This window comes from Adiantum capillus-veneris, chromosome 10 (genome assembly GCF_014529385.1).
Source record: "Adiantum capillus-veneris isolate H3 chromosome 10, ASM1452938v2, whole genome shotgun sequence".
Lineage (NCBI taxonomy): Eukaryota > Viridiplantae > Streptophyta > Polypodiopsida > Polypodiales > Pteridaceae > Adiantum > Adiantum capillus-veneris.
Window position 1 is genome coordinate 49,075,053 of NC_140940.1, and position 22,644 is coordinate 49,097,696.

Below are 22,644 nucleotides of genomic sequence, written 5' to 3' on the forward strand. Positions count from 1 at the left end.
AACAAACCCACATCCAAAACCCAACGACACAAGGGGCACCACCCAAAGCCAAGTAAGGACTTTACACTAACCGTAACACCAATGGAACACTCTCATGCACTAAAACACGAGAGAGAGAGAGAGAGAGAGAGAGAGAGAGAGAGAGAGAGAGATAGAGAGGGTGTACAACTTAGCTTCAACCTTATGATTTTCACAAGAAGGCACCTAGAGCTTGCGGATTCAAGTGACAAGATTTGGTTATAGCATCACTAGCACATTGTCTTAGGGTTATGGGAGCCCTCTCACCATCCACCCTTTTACAATGGTAGCCAACAAACAATAGCCAATGAATCACAAGGACAAGCAACAAAACAACAACCTTCAATGAAACAAGTCACCTTATGAAGCTGAATGAGTTTTCCAAGCCAAATTGGAGGAGAAGCATGAGCCTTTGGACATGAAATTGCACCCAAAACTACCAATTCATTGATGTTGGGGTAGATACAACAATGATAGAAAGAATATGTTCTACTCGCACTCACTCAACTAGCTCAAGCTTTTCTATGCACCAAAGTGATGGTGTATAGAAAGCTCTCTCTCTCTCCTTACAACCAAGATAGAACTGGCGTGTACTACGCTCAATCTAGTGTGCAATGGTGTAGAGATGCCTTTTACAAGGAGAGATGGGTTCTATTTATAGGTTTTCGGAAGCTTTGATTATGATTAGTTCTAATCAATTTTATTGACAAAACAAGAGATTAGGAAATATTTTGATTTTTTAAATGGGAGTGGGTCTTCCTTATCCCTTAAGACACATCGATGTGGGCTCAAGGGGGAGAATTATTGAGAGCGAAAGGAGACAGAGGTGAGTAACATGGAGGTGCCTACTCTAGTAGATAGTAGAGGGTGCAATTTACAAGAAGGGTTAGTTGTTAGTGATCACTAGAAAATGTTAGTGGCATATTTACAAAAGTAATGATGACTTGATTGTCAAGGAACCAAGGGTGAATGAGGTGGATGAGCTCTTGAGATTGGTGAAACCTCCAAGAATTATAGACTCACCCTTATGAAAATGACCGCCGGTTCTTCTTCTTCTTGTACTTCTGCTTCTTGCGTCGCCTTCATCGTTGATCTCCACGATGAAGATGAGGATTATTGATGAAAAACTTCTGATTTGCACAGGTTATGCAAGGATAAATTGCTAAAAATTCATGCCTTTTAGAGGAGTTAACATGAAATTGTGATTGGAGGTAGTAGAGAGCGGTGGGATGGGGGAAATGGAACAACACACAGGACACAAACTCGATGCCTCTCTATAGCCCAGCAGGTATCTAGCACCCCAAGCCACACAGAATCACACACATACGCACACTATCTGTAACTTGCAGCGACTCACTTACGAGCAACTTCGGCTACACACAATCACCTTTACCGACGCACACATCAATGCACCCATATCTCTAAACACACTCACACCGGGAGACCTCGCAAGCCTCGATTGCATACAAAATCACACTCGGTCTGCAACCATAATCAATCCCCCTCTATCTCTGCACACACACACCAAAGACCTAGAGCCACCGCTACCACAGGCAACCGCACGAGACGAGATAGAAGAGATTAAGACTGAATTCAGACAATCAAAAACATTTAAACAAGCTGTGCATCATCACTAAAAAACTCCGGGTATAATGATGGTGTCAATAAGCTTTGAAGCAATCTTGTCTCTTCCCTTTGCTGGATCTGACGGCCTCTTTATCTCGCTTTACACAAGGAAGTGTTTTTTTTTCTAGATTCTGTTGCGCTGCCCTGCAGCCAACCCCAACCTATAGACGGCCTCTCAGCCTCTCTTGCTTTGCTCCGTGGTGCCACGGCAGCCCACTGGCCTCGCTTCCCCTGTAAACTTGAGCCCCTGGCTGTCTTCAATAAAAACTGACGCGTGACTTCTCACAAGCCAACTCCCTGGTGGCTCATCCTCTGTCTTGCCTTCCCTGTGATGCCATCTCCTGCTCCTTCAAAAAATTCCTTCCTTCTCGGGATCCCTCCTCTATTTTGATCACGCTGCCCTCCTTTGAACTCAGCTCTCTCTGGACCCTCCTTCTTACATGGCAGCCCTGCAACCCCCGCGTACCTGTAGCTGGCCACCCGGCCCTTTTGCAACCCCTTCTACTCCAACCGCAGTGCCCCCCAATGCGCTCCTCTCACAAGCCGACCCCCATGCCCCTTCTCCTTTTCTGGCCGCCCTTCTCTGGCTCTTTCCCCTTCAACTGCATGGCGCCACCACTTGGCTCCTCTCCAATCATGCATGGCCCAAGCAGCCCTCGCTCCTCATGCAGCGATACTCCTCGAGCCACCCTTCTCTGTCCAACTGATCGTCGACTCCAGTTGCTATTATATTTTTTATGTTAATAGCTTTTTAAAAAGCTTGGAGCTTGGCCCCCTTGCACACGCCAAACATAGCCACCTTCCGTCGTGTTGCGAGTGAATGCACATACCAGAATATATCAACTGAAAGCAACCACATTGCTTGCTGACGAACATCAAGCCTTTAGTACCTAGCATAAAAAGAGCCCCCCAATTGTAGTATTTTGATTAGAGGATCTCAAAAACGACCATCACGATTGGTTTTTCCCTTCGACCCTTCGAGCTCAAGGCGACATCCAACTGATGAATGGCAAAGCACCTTCACTCGAGCACATGAAAAAACTTTGAAGCACTAATCTTGGCCACCTATCCAGCATAAATACCACAATTGCACCACCTTTAAGCTTCCTGACTCATAGAACTCAAAACCCACGACTTGACTTGCAAAGGGCCGCACTTGGCATGCATACCACTGCGGTGCTTGCTTAAAACTATCTCAAATACCTGTCCAAGTACGCTATCATCAATCTGTCTGTTGCCATGCACCTGTTGCTAACACTTTTCATGGTCCGACACACCTTGGGTGCACCATCATTGCCCGACCCCTCGTTGAGCATTCATGCTCAACCATAGTATTATTTAGATAAGATATCATTGCATAAGAAGAAAACTTATAGATAGTATGTACATAAGAATTAGATAGATAGAGAGATCTTCATCTGCTATAGAGCCCGCCTGGGTCAAATGGAAATCCATAGGCTCTCCCAAGCATAGTGTAAACTCCACCTGGATAAAAAATATGGCTTTGATCATCGTCATCTATCTGTAAAACATAGGCAAGTATTCCTTGCTTTGCACCTCTAACTTTGTCAGCCAAGCAGTCTTGTAGACCTTCATAGCAACACCCTTCAAAAAGTTGTATACATGGACTATCTCCACGCTCAAAACAAACATGCACACCCTGGAAATACTTTGCATCACATGTCTCCCCGCCAATGGCTAGAGAGCTCTCCACAACATCATTGTGTTTGAAAAACACAACCTGCGGCATCCGATCATTCAAAGCAAACACTAGCAAAACCTCATCTGTAGGCTCTTCAAGCGATAATGGAGTAGACACAGAGCCTTGCATATCCTGTATCCTCGCCATAGCTTTAGTAACCAAAATCTGCGCTTCGTCATCAACATCGACCATCGGCTCATCGAATCCCCATTCATCTTCATCAAGAAATTCCTCTTCAGTCAGCATGGTCTGACCATCACAAGGCACGAGAGAGGGTTGCCCCAACCCCCTGGTCTTTGCAAACTGGCTCTTCACCTGCTACCTACTGTTCTTTGACCAAATTATCGACATACATAACATCATAGGTCTCATACCTTGAGAAAGCAGACTCCGTTTCCCATGAGCTGTCCGTATCCAAAGCACTGCTATAGCTCGAACACAGCTCGGTTTTCTCCACAAAACTCACCGACTTTGGCACTTTTAGCTATTTTCTCCACTGCTTGCTTTTCGGAAGCCACCTGGTCAAGCACATCAGACGGTACTTGGTAGACTTCTCTCTACAGTAGCTGTTGAGGCCTCATAGGCCCACATGCTATCGTCTATACTCTGTCATCACGCCTATCCGCTGCTACCACATGTGCATCAACAAAAGGTCAGATTACCTGAATCTCTTCCCTAGCAATTGGTCTTGGCACCAATGCACTCGCCATAACTGGCTTTGCCTACTACTTCTTTAAAAGCTTCTTCGTCCTGCTATGGGCATAGGCTACTGCCTCCTCGTATGTGCATGGCCCATCCATCTCGACTTTATCTCGCACTTTGAGATGCAAGCAGTCCACAAACTTGGTCATCTTCAAAAAATCTGCATTCTCTACAGCAGTTACCTCGACCAACTTCTCCATATGGCCTCGAACTCCCACATGAATGCTCAAAAATCGCCGTCAAGGCTTTGCTTTAGGTTGTCCATCATCTGCTTCACTTCACTCCACTGCGGGTTGGCCACATATCGGCTTCGGAATGCCACTTCCAATGTGCCCCAATCCAGCTTTTCTTCAGCCTGCAAGCTCTCATACCATGCCTTTGCTTTGCCACGAACCAGGAGCGCGAAAGCTTGAACCACTCCCTCTTCTCTTGAGAAGCCACTCTCCAAAAGAAAAAGGTCGTAGTCTTGCAGCCAAACCTCACCACGTTAAGCACCTGTAAACATAGGGAAACCCGACCACATCTTTCTTAGCAGCACTTGTTCATTGAGCCTGGAAACACCGCAACAGCGTCTTTGACTTCACCAAGGACTTAGGAGCTACTCAGTGGGGGCACCACTGATGGCATGGGGGAAATGGAACAACACATAGGACACAAACTCGATGTCTCTCTATAGCCGAGCAGGTATCCAGCACCCCAAGCCACACAGAATTACACATACGCACACTATCTGTAACTTGCACCGAACATCCTCACTTATGAGGAACTTCAGCTACACACAATCACCTTTACCGACGCACACATGAATGCACCCATATCTGTAAAACCACTCACACCCTGAGACCTTGCAAGCCTCGACCGCATACAAAATCACACTCAGTCTGCAAACACAATCAATCCCTCTCTCTCTCTACACACACACACCAAAGACCCGGAGCCAATGCTACCACGGGGAACCGCACGAGATGAGATAGAATAGATTAAGACTGAATTCAGACAATCAAAAACATTTAAACAAGTTGTGCATCATCACTAAAAAACTCTCGGGTATAATGATGGTGTCAATAAGCTTTGAAGCAATCTTGTCTCTTCCCTTTGCTGGCTCTGACGGCCTCTTTATATCGCTTTGCACAAGGCAGTGTTTTTCTAGTGCATGAACGACCGCCTGCAAAATATGGCGCTCCACCTCCTGTTCAGATTCTGTTGCGCTGCCCTGCAGCCAACCCCAACCTATAGACGGCCTCTCAGCCTCTCTTGCTTTGCTCTGTGGTGCACGGCAGCCCACCGGCCTCGCTTCCCCTGTAAACTTGAGACCCTGGCTGTTTTCAAAAAAAACTGAGGCGTGACTTCTCACAAGCCAACTCCCTGGCGGCTCATCCTCTGTCTTGCCTTCCCTCTGAGGCCATCTCCTGCTCCTTCAAAAACTTCCTTCCTTCTCGGGATCCCTCCTCTATTTTGATCACGCTGTTCTCCTTTGAACTCAGCTCTCTGGACCCTCCTTCTTACATGGCAGCCCTGCAACCCCCGCGTACCTGTAGCTGGCCACCCGGCCCTTTTGCAACCCCTGCCTCTTCACCTGATGGGGACCCCGCTCCCGTAAACCACCTCCTGCCATGCAGAATTGTCAGCCACCTTCATGCCCGCCCCTTCTCTCCTGCATAGCGACCTGCCCCCTCACCACAGATGGCGGCTTTCTCAGCATGCCCTCCTCGTCTTCTTCTCTGCAAATCGACCCGGAGGTCCCGCCTCCACCGGCTGCAGCCCCTTCTACTCCAACCGCAGTGCCCCCCAATGGGCTCCTCTCACAAGCCGACCCCCATGCCCCTTCTCCTTTTCTGGCCGCCCTTCTCTGGCTCTTTCCCCTTCAACTGCGTGGCGCCACCACTTGGCTCCTCTCCAATCATGCATGGCCCAAGCCCTCATGCAGCGATACTCCTCGAGCCACCCTTCTCTGTCCAACTGATCGTCGACTCAGCTTGCTATTATATTTTTTATGTTAATAGCTTTTTAAAAAGCTTGGAGCTTGGCCCCCTTGCACACGCCAAACATAGCCACCTTCCGTCGTGTTGCGAGTGAATGCACATACCAGAATATATCAACTGAAAGCAACCACATTGCTTGCTGACGAACATCAAGCCTTTAGTACCTAGCATAAAAAGAGCCCCCCAATTGTAGTATTTTGATTAGAGGATCTCGAACACAACCATCACGTTTGGGTGTTTCCTTCGAGCTCAGGGCGACATCCAACTGATGAATGGCAAAGCACCTTCACTCGAGCACATGGAAAACCTTGAAGCACTAATCTTGGCCACCTATCCAGCGTAAATACCACAACTGCACCACCTTTAAGCTTCCTGACTCATAGAACTCAAAACCCACGACTTGACCTGCAAAGGGCCGCACTTGGCATGCATACCACTGCGGTGCTTGCTTAAAACTACCTCAAATACCTGTCCAAGTACGCTATCATCAATTTTTCTGTTGCCATGCACCTGTTTGTTGACACTTTTCATGGTCCACACCTTGGGTGCACCAGCGGTATGAAAGCATATGTGTATGTAGAAGGCTATGGTGGTAAGAGGGGAAGGAGGGACGGTGAAGAAGGCGAGAGGGGCACGGAAATTTGTGAATTTGAAAGGATGATGGAGAGGTATGAGTGTGTATGTGGGTGGGAGTGTGAAAATGTGAGAGAAGAGTGAGAGGATCCTTGTGTGCATAGAATGGGCAGACTGGGTCACACCAAACAATTCATCACAATTCGTGATTTTCTTCAAAAATTCTGAAATATTTATGTAAAATAATTCAGCTCACAAGCTTCATTTTGCATGTTGACAACTTTTGCTGATTTGGATGATACAAGGGTGTCAAAATTCGCCCAAAAAGCTGTGTATTGTGGGACTGCAAAGGTGCTTATGTGGGACCCTTTTTGGTTGAATTCTCCTTATACATCCAAAGGTGAGCCATGCCATGACCTAAGGAATCCAAGTGGCCCTTGCCACATACATGGATGATGAATTTTGAGGAATAAAAAAGAATTGTACATGATAGAACTAGTGCTTGGATTTTTCCTAGCCCTTGTCTTTATGAGCACATGGTGTATGGAAAAAAAATGTGCATAACCCATGAAGGAATATCATGATAGGAGTATTTTATTTTGTTTTTGGGTGAAAGAGAAAAATATGCAAGCGAGAAATATCTATTGAAAGTGAGTGACATTGTAGAAACAAATTTCAACTTCCCCGAGGGTGCAAGATGAAATGCATGGGTTTATTTGTAAAAATAAATATTATGGGGTATGTACACACTAACATAGAAATATTTCATGCCATGAACACTTAGGTCTATATATTTACACAATTACCGAATAAATTGAGAAAATAATGCTATGCTTAGGTCCCTTATACGAAATATATTATACACGAATAGGACCATAATATATATTTATTTATTTGTTTTTATTTTTTTAAACTAACCTGGTGACTAGCTCCATGAAGATTTTTTAGAAAATATGGAAAAGAGTCCTAACACACACACGCCTATGTACAATGCAAGAGCAATCTTAGCCATCGTGCTAAGGTGTTTTTATTGTGTGAAGTGGCTCATTAAACAAAATTTTTGAGAGCCAAAAAACGGCTATCACTGCCTTCTTACACACACATATACATGGATGTTTTGCACACACACAACTCACAGATAAACATGATGAAAACTCCTTTCCTTCACATTGTTACCTTCGTTGCTCCCATAAAGACCCACATACACACCAAATCACATATAGTTACATAAATACTCTATCTCTCTCACATGTACATATACACAAAATACAAATTTCTAATTCTTGCTCTATTTGTCCTACTTCTGCAGGTGCATCCATCGGTAATAATGTAGTGTATGCATGTTGTGAATATGACTGGTAGTGTGTTTGCTTTGCCTATGTATGTAGGTACATATGTTTATTTATATGCGTGGTAGATATGTATACTATCTCATGTGATATACATACAGAACATACAAATACATATGCTTGTACATGACATGTATACTATACATAAAAAAGAAAATTGTACATAAGCAGGTAAATTTCAGTAGTTGACTTACTTGTGTCTTCCTGTGAAGTTACTGTCTTTGGTATTTTGCTGCTTTCAATCCAACACCTCTGTAAATGTGATTCCTTGTTTAATTTCTCAACAAAGGTAACATAGCTTATTGAGGTTTCTAATGAACATGATAGTTGAAACTAGGAGAGGCTCATAGATAATACATGAAATGAAAATTTAACTACTATTGGGATGAAATAATCTAGGTTCTCAGTATAAAGAAGATTATAGATTGAGGTTGGACAAGTGGTGGACCTTGCTCTAATGCTATAACATCTCCCTCAAGTATAAAATTATGAATCGAAGCGGGAAATTTTTTATTTAGGCGCGATAAATTTTGAATTTTGAAAATAAGCGGGAAAATTTGAATCCAAGTGGGAAAACTTAAATCCAAGCGAAAAAATTTTAATTTAGGTTCGACAAGTGGTGGATCTAGAAACCAAGCAAGCCATGCTGCTAGATATTATAGCCGATGATAGGTTGTACATGTGGTGGACCTTGCATTGATTCTCCATGCTTAGCTTAGACTATGGTCCTTGTGGCTCTCTACGCTCCAATGGAGCTTAGATAGGACAAGTGGTGGACCTTGCATCAATTCCCCATGCCTAGCTTAGATTGCAGACCTTGTGGTTGTCTATACTTTAATGAATCTTAGCGTGGACAAGTGGTGGACCTTGTGGCTATCTGTGTGTCAATAATAGAGTTTATCTTGGAGAAGTTTCAAAGATTGTCACTCTTTTTGCTTCAATGATAGAGTTTTCCTTCAATGATAGACCTTGCATCATTTCATCTTAGACTAAGGATCTTGTGGCTCTGTATTGTTCAAATGAGCTTAGCTTGAACAAGTGGTGGACCTTATGGATCTCTATGCTTTGATGGGGCTTATATTAAATAAGCGGTGGACCCATGCATTTTTCTTCCATGCCTAACTTAGACTATGGACCTTGCATCTCTCTATGAATGACTGGACCTTAGCTTGGACAAGTCATAGACCTTGTCACTTTTTACGCTTTAATGGGAATTTTATTAGACAAGTGGTGTAACCTTGCATCCATTCTTCATGACAAAATTGGATTGTGGACCTTGTGGCTCTCTATGCTTCAATGGATCCTAGCTTGGACAAGTGGTTGACCTTCTGGCCCTCTACTCTACAATAGAGTGGATCCCTATGCTAGAATAAATCTTATCTTAAACAAGTGGTGAACCTTGTGAATCTCTATGATTGAAAAGATCTTAGGATTCAATAAATGATGGACCTTGCATCAGTTCTCCATGCATGTATTAATTTATGGACCTTGTAAGTATTTATGATACAATGGAGATTAGGTTGGACAAATGGTGGACCTTGTGGCTCTCTATGCTTGAATATAGATTAATCTTGAACAAGTGATGGACGTTCCATCATTTTTCCATGCTTAGCTTAAATTGTGGACCTTCTGTCACTCAATGCTTCAATAGAATGAAGTGACGCTCAATGCTTCAAGGGAGATTAGCTTGAATAAGTGGTGGACCTTGCATCAATTTTCCATGCATACCTTAGATTGTGGACATTCTGGCTCTGTTTGCTTTGGTTGGACCTTCTGGCTCTATATGATGTAATGAAGATTAGCTTGGACAAGAAGTGGACCTTGTGGATATCTATCCTTAAATAGAGCTTAGGCTTGGAAAAGTGGTGGACCTTGTGGATCTCTATGCTTCAATAGAGCTTAAGTTTGGACAAGTGGTAGACTTTGCACCTACTTCCCAATTCTTAGTCTAAATGGCCAAGTGGTGGATCCAGGATCTACTCATCCCACAAACATTGTGTAAAATTACAAGTGTTATGATTGCCCAATGTTGAATGAACCTAACTTTAACACTAGGTTAGTAATGGGACACTTTTATGTCCTGTGAAGTGACCATTTTCCTTGAATTATGTCAAGAGTTTCAAAATGGATTTTGAGGTGCTATCTATCAAGAAAGTTGTCTCATGAGCTGAAAACAACTCGACATTTTTTTGGAATATCAATTCCATCTTTAACATTGTCCTTGCACAACATTTCACAACCTAAACTGTGTGAAAAAACGGGTCCTATTTTTGGTTTTTTTCAACTTGTTGCAACTATACTACTCTAGAATTCATCTTTGTGAGGTCTATAATGCTAGAGAACTATCTTTAGTAGTCCTCAACATGTCCTGATGCTTCTAGGGAGAAATAAATATTAAAGTTGTAAGTTATGACCAAATTACAAAAATTGTCAAATCCTGTTTTTTAGCCAATTTTAGCTCTTCTATGATTTTTTTGGTGGATTTCATGATATCCAAATTCATTTTTGATTTTCTATGTCGCATACTGTAACATAAAGCTAACATTCCTTGAGTTTTAGGGCACCTAATACCCTATTTTGCATAGTACACAACGATGGTTGATTTTTTCAATTATGGAAGAAAACGAAACATTCTAGTATATCAAGTATAGCTTTTTCAATATTGTTAGTTTCTTGTGACAACTACATGCATTTTGTAGGTAGTAACCATATCTAGTCATAAGGATCAAATTTGGGTAGATATTGAATAGTTTCTATGGGATTCTACAACTCATAATGTTCAACCCAGTTTTTTCATGTTTGCTGTATTTAACACTTCATCTTTGTCCCCAAGATTCCCCTTGGTAAGAGATGTATTATTATTTTGACATGCTCCATGGCTCCTTATGAACATAAAGGACAATATATAGAGAACAAAGAAAACATGCACATATTATTTGTATTGAGCGTGGCTATAGAAACTTTGATGATAGGTTTGCAGAATGGTAAAAATTCAACTTTTTTGTACCTATTTATTTTGGCAAAACAAAAAATAGTGAGTGAGAAGCAATCATATGTTCTGATCACCAACCCATTGAAGTTAACTAGTGAATTTATCTCAAGTCCTATAAAAATCCCTAATCTTATTTTTATGCAACAAAACGTAAGAAATGACTGTTTTGATGAAAGTTCACTGGTCCATCAACTTTGGAGGCTTGGTGTGACCAAAAGATGAGAAATTTTACAAGTTTCTTATTTTTTCCATGTTTAGTAGGCCTTGAACTATAACCTCATGAAAGGATTTTACAAAATGAGTGGATCTACTATGGTTTTGGAGGTTTTTTTCAAAACCCTGAAAGGACACTTTTATGTCCTGTTAGGTTACGAACCTAGTGTTAAGACATAGTTAAAATGGCCAAGTGTTGGATCTAGGAGACACCAACAATTGTATCCACAATTCAAGCCTTTGTTATAATTGCCAGGTGGTGGTTCCTTGATACACCTACTTCCCAAATCTTAGTCTAAATGACCAAGTGCTAGATCTTTGATCTACTCAACCCAGAAACATTGTGTAAAATTACAAGTGTTATGATGGCCAAGTGTTGAATGCACCTAACTTTAAGACATGGTTAGAATGGCCAAGTGGTGGATCTAGGAGACACCAACAATTGGATCCACAATTTAATCCTTTGTTAAAATGGCCAAGTGGTGGATCTTTGATGCACCGACTTCCCAATTCTTAGCGTAAATGGCCAAGTGTTGGATCTATGATCTACTCATCATACAAACATTGTGTAAAATTACAAGTGTTAAGATGGCCAAGTGGTGAATGCACCTAATTTTAAGACATGGTTAGAATGGCCAAGTGGTGGATCTAGGAGACACCAACAATTGGATCCACATTACAAGCCTTCGTTATAATGGCCAAGTGGTAAATCTTTGATGCATCTAATTCCCAATTCTTAGTCTAAATGGCCAAGTGGTGGATCTAGGATCTACTCATTCCACAAACAATTTGTAAAATTACAAATGTTATGATGGCCAAGTGTTGAATGCAGCTACTTGAAGACATGGTTAGATTGGCCAAGTGGTGGATTAGAAGACACCAACAATTGGATCCACAATCAAGCCTTTGTTATAATGGCCAAGTGGTGGATCTTTGATGCATCTACTTCTCAATTCTTAGTCTAAATGGCCAAGTACTAGATCTAGCATCAAGTCATCACACAAACATTGTGGAAAATTACAAGTGTTATGATGGCCAAGTGTTGAATGCACATAATTCTAAGACATGGTTAGAATGGCAAGGTAGTGGATCTAAGAGACACCAATAATTCGATCCACATTACAAGCCTTCATTATAATGGCCAAGTGGTGGATCTTTGATGTATCTAATTACCAACTCTTAGTCCAAATGGCCAATTGGTGGATCTAAGATCTACTCATCCCACAAAAATTGTGTAAAATCACAAGTGTTATGGCGGCCATGTGTTGAATGCAGCTAACTTTAAGACATGGTTAGAATGGCCAAGTTGTGGATCTAGGAGACAGAAACAAATGTATCCATAATTGAAGCCTTTGTTATAATTGCCAAGTGGTGGATCTTTGATGCACCTACTTCCCATTTCTTAGTCTAAATGACCCAAAACTGGATCTGGGATGTAGTCAACCCACAAACCTTGTATAAAATTACAAGTGTTATGATGGCCAAGTTTTGAATGCACCTAACTTTAAGACATGGTTAACATGGGCAAGTGGTGGATCTAAGAGACACTAGCAATTTTATATACAATTCAAGCCTTTGTTATAATGGCCAAGAGGTGGATGTTTAATGCAGCTACTTTCCAATTCTTAGTCTAAACGGTGAAGTGTTGGATCTAGGATCTATTCATCCCACAAACATTGTGTCAAAGTACAAGTGTTATGATGGCCAAGTGCTGAATGAACCTCACTTTAAGACATGGTTAGAATGGCCAAGTGGTGGATCTAGGAGACACCAACAATTGGATCAACAAATCAAGCCTTTGTTATAATGGCCAAGTGGTGGATCGTTGATACACATACTTCTCAATTCTTTGGTTATATGGCCAAGTGGTGGGTGTAGGATCTACTTATCCCAAAAACATTGTGAAAAATTACAAGTGTTATGATAGCCAAGTATTGAACGCACCTAACTTTAGGACATGGTTAGAATGGCCAAGTGGTGGATCTAGGAGACACCAACAATTGGATGCACATTACAAGTCTTTGTTATAATGGCTAAGTGGTGGATCTTTGATGCACCTACTTCCTAGTTCTTAGTCTAAATGGATCTAGGATCTACTCATCCCACAAACAATTTGTAAATTTACAAGTATTATGATGCCCAAGTGTTAAATGCACCTAACTTTAAGACATGGTTAGAATAGCCAAGTGGTGGGTCTAGGAGACACCATCAATTGGATCCACAATTCAAGCCTTTGTTATAATGGCCAAGTGGTGTATCTTTAATGCACCTACTTCTTCCGAATCCTTCATCTAAATGGCCAAGTGGTGGTTCTAGGATCTACTCATCCCATAAATATTGTGTAAAATTAAAGTGTTGTGACGTCGAAACTTTGTTATAATTTCCAAGTGGTGGATCTTTGATGCAACTACTTTACAATTCTTAGTCTAAATGACCAAGTGGTAGATCTAGGATCTACTCATCCCACAAACATTGTGTAAAAGTACAAGTGTTATGATGGCCAAGTGTTGAATGCAATTAATTTTAAGACATGGTTACAATGAACAAGTGGTGGATCTAGGAGACACCATCAATTGGATCCACAATTCAAGCCTTCATTATAATGGCCAAGTGGTAGATTAACTTTAAAGACATGGTTAGAATGGCCAAGTGGTGGATCTATGAGACACCAACAACTGGATCCACAATTTTAGCGTTTGTTGTAATGGACAAGTGGTGGATCTTCGATGCATCTACTTCCCAATTCTTAGTCTAAATGGCAAAGTGGTGGATCTAGGATCTACTCATTTCACAAACATTGTGTAAAATTACAAGTGTTATGGCACCCAAGTGTTGAATTCACCTAACTTTAAGACATGGTAAAAATGGCCAATTGGTGGATCTAGGAGACACCAACAATTGGATCCACAATCCAAGCCTTTGTTATAATGAACAAGTGGTGGATCTTTGATAAATCTACTTCCCAATTCTTAGTCCAAATGGCCAAGTGGTGGATCTACGATCTACTTATCCCACAAACATTGTGGAAAATTACAAGTGTTATTATGCCCAAGTGTTGAATGCATGTAACTTTAAGACCTAACTTTAAGTGTTGAATGCACCTAACTTTAAGACATGGTTGGAATGGCCACTTGGTGGATCTAGGAGACACCAGCAATTGGATCCACATTTTAAGCCTTTGTTATAATGGTCAAGAGGTGGATCTTTAATGCACCTACTTCCCAACTCTTAGTCTCAATGGCCAAGAAGTGGATGTGGGTAAAATTACAAGTGTTATGATAGCCTGGTGTTGAATGCACCTAGCTTTAAGATATGGTTAGAATGGCCAAGTGGTGGATCTAAGAGACACCGAAAGTTGGATCCACAATTCAAGCCTTTGTTATAATGACCAAGTGGTGGATCTTTGATGCACCCACTTCCCAATTCTTAGTTTAAATGGCCAAGTGATGGATCTAGGATCTACTCATCCCACAATCATTGTGTAAAATTACAAGTGTTATGATGGACAAGTGCTAAATGCACTTAACTTAAAGACATGGTTGAAGATGCCAGGTTCTCGATCTACAAGACAACAAAAATTGGATGGACAATTCAAGCCTTTGTTATAATGGCCAAGTGATGGATCTTTGATGCACCTACTTCCCAATTCTTAGTCCAAATGGCCAAGTGGTGAATCTAGGATCTACTCATCCCAGAAACATTGTGTAAAATTGCAAGTGTTATGATGGCCAAGTGCTAAATGCACCTAGCTCCAAGACATGGTTAGAATGCTCATAAGGCAACTTTGTGGATATATAGCACCTAAAAATTCATTTTCATACTCTTCAAATAATTCAAGAAAAATGGTCACTTAACAGGACACAAAAGTGTCCAAGGACATAAAAGTGTCCTGTTACCATTCTAGTGTTAAGACATGGTTAGAATGGCCAAGTGGGTGGTGGATCTAGGAGACACCGCGAATTGGATCCACAACTCAAGCCTTTGTCATAATGGCCAAGTGCTGGATCTTTGATGCACCTACTTCTCAATTCTTTGTCTATATGGCCAAGTGGTGGAACTAGGATCTACTTATCCCACAAACATTGTGTAAAACTACAAGTGATATGATGGCCAAGTGATGACGCACCTAACTTTAAGACATGGTTAGAATGGCCAAGTGGTGGATTTAGGAGACACAAACAATTGGATCCACAATTCAAGACTTTTTTATAATGGCCAAGTGGTGGATCTTTGATGCACCTACTTCTCAATCCTTAGTCTAAAGGGCCAAGTGTTGGATGATCTATGATGTACTCATCGCACAAACATTGTGTAAAATTACAAGTGCTAAGATGGCCAAGTGCTGAATGAACATAATTTTAAGACATGGTTAGCTAAAGGGGTTCACTATGTGTAAAACTACCATATCACCTTCGGTCAAGGTATGTTTGTAAAACCCCTTATCTGTGAATTTTGTTAAGAATATAATGTACTCTTTTCTTTTAAAATCTGTCGGTTTTTTTTAGTTTGGAAAAATAATTCCCTTTTGTAGGTATATTTCTATAAGTTTCAAGAACTTTAGTGTAAGACCACCGGGTAGATAGACATGCGAATAACCTCCCAACCATCCTATATATAGGCCCCTAGCCCTCTTCCATATATAGACCCCTTTACTGCATGTGTGTCTGGCACATTGCCCGGGCCGTGCCCGTCTAGTCCTACCCTTGGCATGACATTACTCCCCCCTTGGAGAAGCGTTTTCGTCCTCGAAAACACAAGTGGTGGTATCTTCATAAGAACACTAATGTTTTCCACCGTGGCAGCCCTCATGGATCCAACGGTTCGTTGAATCGGAACCGGGTTCATTGGGAGGTTCAATGAAATCAAGAGTAACATATTGATTTTCTACATTGTTGTCCCTATGCAACCATCTTGGTTAACCGACTCATAATCAAACGAGCGTGAAGGCTCCATTTAGAACTCACTTGAGAATGCTAAACAAGTTATCACAACTAAGAGGTGTTTAAATGCATACCCAGGGTCCAGACTTTCTGAAGGTACTGGAATGTGCAATATAACCTCGGCTCATCTTTCCATGAAAGTACTATGCTGACCTACTCATCAGCAGCAACCAATTCCTTGACTTGCGGTGGTTTCTTGCCAATAGTCAACCTCATCCAAACTGATGATTAAGGTTGATAACTTGAGAATAACAGGCAGAGACTAGAACTAGCCGTAACATGCCTTTCATCATATGAAGCAAACTCCAAACCACAAAGGTAACCGATCTAGTTGTTTCACTTCTTGCTAACTTATGCACTTAGCATGTCTGTTAGCGTGCTTTACTAACGTATGCACTTTGCATATCCTTTAGTACTAAATATAAAGCTTGTAAGCTGCCCATCCTACGCGGGATGAATAGCCACAGTAAGAGTGAGGTGCTTTCCCCCAACAACTTACAGACAGTCGCCCACGATTGACGACAAACTATGACTCAATATGGAGTATCTGGCATATACTCGACATGGAATGGAGAAAACCAACTAGGTTGAAAGTAGATTGGAGTTTCAAACAGCCAGTCACGGACACCCATACTCAGCCATCACCTTGTAGGGCAGGGTGTAAACTCATACTAAGTCTGCAAGAGAGGTTGCACTGGCAGTGCAAAAACTTGCAGAAACAATAATTTCTATGAATTTGCATGCCGCTCCGAATAAACTTGTGGTAAACACTAGGGCCCATAACACCTAGTGTGCATGCATTTAACACAAACATATCCGAACCGCAATTCCATGACAAGACTTTCCACGGTACGTACGTGAAAATTTTGCAACAAATTTGGACCATAATATAATGTGACAACCCGATCACACCTAGGTACCAACCATGAGACATTCTCATGTACATAGCAGACTTAGCTATATGTAGAAACGACCCTCCGTTAAGGTGGTTTCACAGCACTTGGAATCGTAACAAGTTTGTACTTAGTATCCGACAATTTCTGGCCACTAAAATTGCTCCTGATACTGTGTGCTGAAAATGGTCGAACCAATGGATGCGACCAGCACCTAGAGACTTCGTCGCGACACATTGGTAAAAAGTTGGCGCCAGTGTCAGTCCAAGAGACTCATATTCTCCACAGGTGGAATATGTCTCAAACAAGGATATCAAGAAAAGCGAAATCCATCAAGTATGAGCTGGTACTTGTGTGTGGAGGTAACTCCATACACTACGCGACAAGAGTGAGAGTGTAAGGTCTCTGACCCCGATCAAAAGAGCACCATTGTACCATAAAATGAACATAATGGAATAAGTTACTATTTTTAGCAGTTTTCCAAATTCTGTCAGTGCCATGATGTTTAGAATGTTTTAAAGCTTCGAAATGTGAATTAAAATAATTTTTGAAAAAAAAATCCAAAAATAGCAAGTTTTTGGTCACCTGACCCATCTAGTTTTGATCGTCTCGAAAAATTGCACCCGTACCCCGAATTTGAAAAAATGCAATTTCGGTGCCCGGGGGCTGCTAAATATGGCAGGTACTCGGTCCAGTACGTCTTAGTTAGAGCTTCGTATAGCAATATACGGCATCAAAATCCGACTCGTATGACCCGCTTTAGCCTAGAACCAATTTTCCTAAAAATTGCCCAGGGAGGTACTGGGGGCCCGGGACTGTGTGGGAACAGGTTCCAGGCCACTCCAGACCAGCTTTAACAGCTAAGGGGCGCCCGCTTGCCTTGTGGGAGTCCTGGGAAAGCTGCCAAGCCAGTAACTATGTCTTAGAGTCAATTAAACTAGCCAACCTGACACTTGGTGAGTAGGCAACTAGACTTGCCAATGCAGTGAACTGAGTGCTCCTCCAGATGCTAATAGCAGGGCTGGTCGATTTTCAGCTTGTAGGAGCCTATTCAAATGCTTGCACACACACACACACATATGCTCACACACACACAGTGCACACACACACACCTACACATACTCTGGGAAGGTGCTGCCGGTACACACACCTTTTGAAGGAGAAGCAAGGAGGGAGGTGTTGTCGAATTCTCGCCTCAAGAATCTCGATTAGATCAGAGAATCGAGAGGATCATCAGCCCTTAATCATGGTAACCACGGTTTGATTAATGATTTCTGCAAATCCTTTTCATTACCACCTAAATTTCTCGTCTATTATGCTTATTCCTAGTCGTAATTCTCTATAATTACTCTCTAAATTCTCCTTAACCATATTCTATTATGTAATCATCATCCCATAGCTGAATTATCAGCCATTCTTCACTCTTAATTAATGATTAGTGCACGATTATTAGAATTTTCTCTCTCTAGGTAGCATAGAAATTAATCGGTAAGCTGGTAATTGTGTAGATTGATGAGAATCACTCTTTCTATCACACATTAATATTGTAGCTGATTTAGATTCATCTCTGTTATGCATTAAGGTATAATTAAGGTAAGATTAATCTGTCATCAAGTCTCTAAGAGGTGGTTTTTCTCACACCTATGCATGCGGTGATTCTGCACCCTCTAATTGCTAAGAAAGAGATTAATCGTGCTTAATTCATCTCTATGGTAATTCCATTAGTAAAATCTTATTATTCTTAATCATGTAAGCCGAGTAATTATCTTTAGAGCCGGTTCCCATAGGATTATGTGTCATCCATAATGATTGCTATATGGAAAAATCTAAACCTCTCATGTAGTAGGCATTGTTTGATGTTGCTAATCTATCATTTGACTTGTTATGACGCTTACGGACATTAGCTCTTTTCCCCAAGTTAATTACTTAAAGTAGTGAGTTTAAAATGGCCCCTGTTAAGAGGACTCTCTTTGGTGGAGCCCACAACCACGAGGCAGGAACGAGCAAGGTGAATGGAAAGGGAAAATCTCTCATGGAGGAACAAATACCGGCCATCTCACGGGCCATCGACGAAGAAATGGACGAGGTAGATCATAATTTCATTCAAGTTGTTTAATTTAACATTTCACACGTTTAGTTAGGAATGAAAATATCCCCAAATATGTTGGAGAAATCCGACGGAAACCTCGGCATTGAATTCATTGTACATTAAGTTCTAAAGTAGGAAGGAAATGATTGAAGGGTATGCTGGTTGCAATTAGGAAAGAATGTCTGCTAGGGAAAATTTAGCTCGACATGTTCATTTTATTTCCAATGTTGAATTAGTCCTGACCCCCCTACTGATCACAGGGGGCAGAGTTCCTCGTTAAGGGCCCTTGAATCCACGACTTGCTTTTTATGTGGTGGATACCCACGAGTTGATTTCTATGCGGTGGGAACCCACGTCTTACTTTCTATGCGGTGGGAGTGTCCATGACGTGCTTTCTATGCGGTGGACATAACTAGTTGTATGGGCAGCTAGGCGACAACGGGAGGAGTGAACTCTCGCTCGAGGGGGGATGTTGTACCTCCAGAACATTGGAATTTTTATTAATAAGTTTGAGTAGAATTTTGTGTTGGTGTTGTTTGCAATATTGGTTGAAGGGCTGTCTTAACGAACAATGTGATTCGGAATTAAACAAGGAATATCTTTGTTGAACAATCTTTGTGGTAGTAATTAAGTCACACAAGGAAGTGTCAGTGTGGGGGTGGAAAGTGGGGGCTTGGCTCATGTTGCCAATGCCTACGAGATGGTTGGTCCCGATTGGTCGGGAACTCTCTGTCCCCATAGTGCTTACTTCGATATTAGTAATACTCATTGCACCTTGAGCGGTGAAATCTCAAGAGTACGTGCCTCTGAAACATGGAGAAAAAGGCACTCGGGTTTTCTCTCCTCTTGGAAGGTGAGTCTTAGGATCGCTAGATAGTTCAAGTACGCTTCCTATGCAAGGTGGAGCTAGATCTCCCTGCTAGTAGGCTCGAACTCGACTCACTTTGTGATGAGAGATCGTCCGCTAGTCAAACCCTGAACCATTTTGTTTGCTTCCGCAATAGATCTAGTGGCCACCGGGTTCACCATCAAATCCGCCATTGGAGTCGCCGGGGTGGAGACCTCACAGAGAGGGACCCTCATTATCATGCTCCACACTGGCTAAACTGAACTCCTTGAGTTCCTAGACCATGTTGTATCCCATGTGACAACATGTGCCAAATCGAACTGTCATAATAATCAATATCTAATTCTCCTAAATGATTTTCTCATATTAAACTGATCATTTAATGTGGGGAAGGCCAGGGGAGAAAAAGCTAGAATATTGGTTAAGCTAGCAGACCGGCCACAGTAGGGATCCAAAGGAGGGAAAATAGGGATCCAAAGGGGGGGCCATCTGCAAAAGAGCCATGTGTAACAATGGGCTAAAAAGACCCTAAGGTTCAGCCCATTAAGACTTCCAAAATGCTAAGGTTCCAAAATTCAAAGGTTGTGTCCAAAGGTCAACCCTAGGGAAAATTGGATGCTTTGTGTGTTCCCTAAAAGTCTTTGCACATCCCTACATGGGAGGGGGCGAGCCCTAAAGGTAGGGGATGAGAGAGAAAGCCACACACACACACACAGGCTCCCTTTACACAAAGAGAATGAGGGACACATGTCAGCTCCCTAGGCCAGATGCCCACAAGGTGTGCCCAATTTCTATTGGATGACCCTTGAAGTGGATGAGTAAATCTAGTTTAATTAATTTAAAAACATTTAATAAAAGAAACCACTGAGAATTAAGTCTCCTAGAAGACTATTGGGCAGTCTCCCAAGGGGTCCAATGAGCATTCAGGAGCCCCATGGCTTGCCTGATTTCTATTGGCCAGGAGGCAAAAGGGTCCAATGAGAGTTTAGTTTAATTATTTAATTACCTAAAGCTCTCACAAAAGGGGAAAGGGGGACACATGTCAGAAGGCTATCACTTATGCTGCTTAATTGTAATTGGCTTGACTTGGGGAGGGCCAATGAGGCTGCAGCAAGAGGGCTCACCCAAGAGAGAGAGGGGGCTGATTTTTGCAAGGCATTATCACACACACACTCACACAAGCTCATGTGTGAAGAAAGAGAAGACTATCTCTTCCCAAGCTTTAATGGAGAACTCATCACCTACTCCAAGCTTGTGAGATAGAAGCCTACATCAACACTCTCTTGGCATGTGGATGCAAATCCAACCAGGATCCAAGCTTCAATGCATGCTCATCTCCTCTACCAAGCTAATTACTAAGCTAAGCTATGCTACATATGAGTGATTATGTGAGGAGATGTACATCTTTCTCGTAAGATACTCCTTCTTCCTCTCAATCTACTCTCATACCCTGCTAGCTCTCACCATCTTCGAAGGTGTGTGAGGTCTTGGGTCTGAGAACGGGGATAATTCAAGTTGTGTTTGATTAAGTGTTTTGCTTAGGGCATGAAGATTCCATCTTCATTGCATTAGCTAGTCTTGAAGGAACACAAAGAATTGTATTGTACAATGTCTCTCTTGATGGGAGAAACCATAATACAAAGCCTTTTGGAGGGGGGACCGGCTCCATGCAAATCCGGTCCTCACTTGTTGTCAATAGCTTAATTTCTCTCTCTTTTGAAAGTATTGTTGATGCTATCTAACTAGGTGTTATGCTTTTTGTTGCTCTCTCCACCCAAGCACTCTTGTAATTCTCATTAGGAATCTATTCTAATGAAATGCCCACTATGTTCATGCTAATTTCCGCTACACATAAGTTATTAGGACATTAAATGTTACACGAGCCCTACAACTAGGTTCGTAACAGCATAAGGTATAGTGAAAACTACGGTCCAAAATACTCTGTTCACGTACCCGTAGTCAAATGGAGAGGAGCTTGTCTCCTACCTGAAAAAGCAAACATCATTGCACTGGAAACCGGGGTGTTGCCTTCGCAATCCAGCCCCTTTGGTTAACATCTACATAGTCAAACCCCTTGGTAAGACCCTCTGTAGAAACTGCTCAACTAGCAGGCAACGGTAACCAACATAGTTAACCGTGTACATAATGAGTGGAATCAACTCGAAAAGTTGAATTCGTCCGCTACCGGGTGGTAGATTGCGGAATTCTTTCCTTGAAAGTTTAAATGGGAGCGATCAAACTGTGATCCTCAATGCCTATGGGGTGATTTAGCAGTCACCCTCCGGGCCGTGCCCCAAGAAATATGTCCATAGACACTCCGTAGTGCTATAGAGAGAGCAAGAAATCCACACAAGTGAACTGCCTAGCTCTTGGGGATAGCCATGCTGTCTCAATTGATTGCTACATCTATACTTCCGTGAAGAGATCAGCTGCTGTGAGTTGAAGATTTATCAAAACTCAACTTGAATGTCGCACTGAAAACATGTAGTGCAAAAATGACACTGTAAACAGCCTAAATGACAAGACCCTTGCTTGTCCCTTAACGTCGATGTATACTTCCCTGGGTAGATCTGTTCACTCTTGAAAACAATCACCCAAAGAATGCCAATAGTTGGGTCTTACCCTTGGCCTGATAATGGCTCTTAGCCTGTGTGGCCCATAGCCCTTGTGTGAATAAGTGTTCAATGGACGAACCGATGAAGACTAATCTGAGTAGCA

The 22,644-nt window shown here is 42.0% G+C and overlaps 1 pseudogene; it reads right to left on the bottom strand.

Annotated features, from left to right (window-relative positions):
- Positions 1-419: 419 nt before the first annotated feature.
- On the bottom strand, positions 420-5,898 carry LOC147448798 (uncharacterized; annotated as a pseudogene).
- Between the last annotated feature and the right edge of the window lie 16,746 nt (positions 5,899-22,644).